The sequence below is a fragment of the Palaemon carinicauda genome, chromosome 29 (genome assembly GCF_036898095.1).
Source record: "Palaemon carinicauda isolate YSFRI2023 chromosome 29, ASM3689809v2, whole genome shotgun sequence".
Classification (NCBI taxonomy): Eukaryota; Metazoa; Arthropoda; class Malacostraca; order Decapoda; family Palaemonidae; genus Palaemon; species Palaemon carinicauda.
The window spans coordinates 61,975,560-61,980,559 of NC_090753.1; positions in this window are offsets into that span (position 1 = coordinate 61,975,560).

Sequence of the window (5,000 nt, forward strand, 5' to 3'; positions counted from 1 at the left end):
CAAGCAGGGCAATGCCCTAGAGACTGACCATATATACATTCATATGATCAGCACCCAAGCTAGGACCAAGGAGGGCCAGCAATGGCTGTTGATGACTTTGGAAATAGACCTATAGGTTCCCCCAAGTGCCCCATCCTTAACTCACAAGGATGGCGAGGTTGCAGCGACCAAAGGAACCAACGAGTGTTTCTTGCATTTTATTTTGTCGAATTTTGGTATTATCTAATTATGTAATTACTTTCTTTTCGTGGAAGTAAATGTGATAATAAAACTAAAAGCACATTGTCCCTGACCATGAAATTTTTAAAATGGTAATTCGGTACATTTTCTAGATCATTATATTTTGAAAGTAATTAATTATTGTATGTAACGTATACTCCCCTTTTTTACCATTTCAGCGAGCGTGAGAAGAAATATGGTATATTTTAAAGGATATTTTGAAAAACATTTTAACTCTGGAACGTTTTGCTATTGCAGAAGTAAAGTTCATAGCACTTTTCTTTTAAAATTTTTATTGCCAGTTTAAGTGTAACGAATTTTTATTGTTGATTCAAAGTAATTTTTTCTTGTCACTTTGGTATAAGGAAAGTTCTCAAGGTTAGTTTTTTATATATATTTTATTAAAACTCAGATGGTGTTATCATATAAGACATGCAGGTTTAAAGGCCGTTCATGAATGGCAGAAGCAAGAGACCGTGACAATGCCCTATAGAGACTAACCATTATATCCATATGATCAGCGTCCAAGCCCCCTCTCCACACAAGCTAGGACCAGGAAGGGCCAGGCAATGGCTGCTGATGACTCGGCAAGTAGACCTATATGGTCCCCCAAACCCCTCAGCCTTAGCTGGCAAGGATGGTGAGGTTGCAGACATTACAAGAACAGAACACCAGGTAGGGACGTTTCCAATAGGCCATCGCAACTTTATATATGCGATTTGACTAAGATAAAAACAAGGTATTGCCGGTCATTTGTGGAATATAATTGAGTTTAATTCCGTGTTTTATGATATTTTCGATTAAGACTGTAGAGAAAAACAGCCACTATTATGTAGCTTTCTTTATCTTTTAATCTGGTCGCCTTAATAAGAGTTGGCTCTGGAAACTATTTGAACGTTCTTAGTTCATATTTGATAAACAAGATTGAAATTTCAATTCTTATCCAATTTTGATCTAAATTATTTTTTTCACCACTGAGATTTAATTTTTAAATATATTATTATTATTATTATTATTTCTCGATTCTTCGGACAATTCTTTTTTCAGGATTGCTACATTCAGCTAGCAAGTTGGCGAAGCTCATCAGGGTGAAGGATACAAATCAGGTTAAGGCTGGATGGTCTTTTGTACTCTGATTTATTTGTTTATGTAATTTATGCAATTTTGCATATAAAGTTGTCGACTTGGTCTTTTTGTTTACAATTATTGTTGTTCATCGCTGTTACTTGGTTACACTTCTATTTCTTGATACATTTATCACTAATATTACTCATATATCATACACGTTCCATTTCCATTATGTATTTTTCTGTGGTTCAACCTCCACCTCTCCTGATCTTTCATTCAATGTCCGTTCCGTCGGCCCCAGAATCCTAATTTCATCCCTGGGTTTGAGACTCTAAGCTCTTCATCTTGAATTCATAAATGGAGGACTTAAGAAGCGATTTCTCGTCTTTACAAAGAAGAAAGTGTAGACCGAAAAATAAAGGATTGGCTGAGAGTAGTTAGATTATTATTATTATTATTATTATTATTATATATATTATTATATATATATATATATATATATATATATATATATATATATATATATATATATATATATATATATACATAGATATACATACACACACACACGCTTATACTGTGTGTAATATATATATAATATATATATATATATATATATATATATATATATATATATTATATATATATATACTGTATATATATATGTATATATGTATATATATGTATGTATGTATATATATGTATGTATGTATATGTATGCGTGTATATATATATATATATAATATATAATATATATATATATATATATATATATATATATATATACAGTATATGTATATATATATGTGTGTGTGTATGATTGTGTGTATGTTTATGGTGAATATGAAAAGGTGTTTAGTGACCCTTAATACAACGGCAAAATTAATGTATATTTTTCCTCAGAAAAAAAAAATATGTGAAGCCTCCTGGCTAGAGCATTGGTAACCTGTTTGCCAGCATTTGCATGGCGGCAGATCGATCCCAGCCCGGGACCGTGAGTTCAAGATGTTTATTGGGGAGGCCACTGCTGTGGTAGAGAACCACAGTGGGGTGTTTGGCTTGCCTGGCTAACGTTCTTGTGAGCATCTATTCTGATGAAACTGGAACTGGAACCAGACACCTTTATTTTTAAAATTTAGTATGAAAAAAGTTAAAAAGTTACAGAATCAAAAAGCTTTAAAAAGCAAACATTGTTGCTTTCCAAAAACTGTCTGTAAAAACAAAGGACCGCACATGAGGCATGTCGACAATGGAGACGCGATAACCAGTACTGAATGATTTCTGTTACGGCCACTTGTGGTCTAAAGTTCAGGACAAAGTTACTCAAAAGAATCTTGCAAACTTAAAAACTAAAGACTTTCTCTTTTCCTTTTTTTTTTTATCCGTGGCATATCTTGAAGACTCCAGAGACTGGGAGTGTGGGGTGGTTGGTAAACAACTTTTGTCGTGGGAAATAGAAAGGAAAACTTTGAAAAGTTGCAGGTTGCAAGTAGGTACATAACCATTAATTTTATATTTCAAAAGAAGAAATAAGGAAGAAATTTGATTCAATAGTTAGTGGTATTTCATCTCTCCAAAATACTGATGACGAGTCGAGTGGATGCTGCATTCTAGAGGGCTGTGCAAGTTCAATAGAACTTTTACCAAATTGCAAATTGTAGTTATTATTGTTCTTGAAACTATATCTGTATTTCGCGACATACGCTTGCATTTTGTATTTCCTTCTAATAAAGCCCAGGTACTAGGTACATTAAAATGACTAGGATTGCATTGATAGTAGTTCAGCGTGAGGTATGCTTTAATATTTCTTAATCTTTGGCATGCTGGGGCTTTCTGAAAACATTCATCTGCATTTTTACCTTTTTTATGCATTTAGCTCATTTATTATTTTCAAGACCAATTTTGAATTTGTTCAATTAGCGGAATTGGAATATTTTGTTTGAAAATGACTACTGCAATTTTTTTTTCTTTTTTTTTTTTATCGAAAAAACATATTTTATTGTGATTATAGATACAACCTCAGGTAGACCTCAGACATTGCATTATAATCTTTCTTCCAGCCAACATTGTAGTCTTCCACCTTACCCATAGTTGTCCCTTAGCACTGAATGGCCTCTCGGATCCCAGCACCCTTTTATTGAACTCAAATATAGTAAATCATCATCATCTTGGTCACCTCGGTGTTATGGTGGCAACTTTATAACTTGCAGACGAACATCAAATCCATTTGTAACTTGTTCTCTAAAATCCATTACAAACCTTTTGAAAATTATTGTATATATATTTATGGACTTGTGGAAAGCATCGAGTGAATTTCCTTCATTTCCCATGGGAATTATTTTTAGAATACGAGCACTTTAGATTACGAGCATTTTAGATTACGAGCATTTTAGATTACGAAAAGCATTTTATATTGCAATCATTTTAGATTACGAGCTCGCTCTCGCAATGAAGTAAACTGCAAACCAATGTACTAATACTTTTATCTTAAAATAGAACTTAAGAAAAACTTCGCAGTTATTATATGAAGTAACAAAGGATGGATAGCAAGACGAGCTAAAAAAAAAAAAAAAAAAGATAAGATTGAGTTTACACATTCATCTTGATGTGCTGTAAAGAACAGGTTGGAAACAGGTCTTTGTACGGTAAATTTCCACATGTATACGTGTTTTTTCATATTCAAATAAGCCATGTATTTTATTACCTTAATACTACGCCAATGTCGTACCAGTTTCCTGGACCAAGATTCGATTTCCCTTCCGACCAGAAGTTATTATCTTTGAGTTGATTTCTCCTTGGGTCTCTGATCCCGAGGTATAAGAGAGAATCTAGATTATTAAGGTAGTAAAATATATGGCTTATTTGAAGGTCTTAGTATGTAATTCCTTTTATCAAACTGATCAAATAACAAACATTTGATCATTGTCTTCTTCTTCTCTTCTTCTTCTTCTTCTTCTTCTTCTTCTTCTTCTTCTTCTTCTCTCTCTCTTCTCTCTCTCTCTCTCTCTCTCTCTCTCTCTCTCTCTCTCTCTCTCTCAGAATTGGTCTTATTTTTGTATTTGTATTCTCTGCGTTGTCTGTTTATTTCTGTCACCGAAAGCATACTGAAAATAGTAAACCCAGTTGGGACAGTCACCTACTGTATATTTTGTAGTGAGAGGGGATGCAGTTATTTTGAAATATGCACGATCGTCCTTTTATGGATATTATTTTTAGGCTCAGCTCCCCATATAGCATTCACCATATACTGTATGTGTGTGTGTGTATATATAATATATATATATATATATATATATAGTATATATATATATATATATATATATATATATATATATATACATATATATTTATATGTATATATATGTATATATATGTATATAGGCTATATGTATATATATATATGTAGATATATATACATACTGTATACATATATTTATATATATAGTATACTTTGTGTATATATATATATATATATATATATATATATATATATATATATATATATATATAATCAGCTGTCACTAGTCCACTGCAGAACAAAGGTCTCAGACATCTTCAACTTGCAACTGTTTATGGTCATTTTGTGGCAGTTCACACCCGCAAATTTTCTTAGTTCGTCAATCCATCGTCTTCCTTTCCTTCCCCTGCTTCGTTTTTAATCTCTAGGGACCCTTCTAATTATTCGTAATGTCCATCTATTATCTGTCATTCTC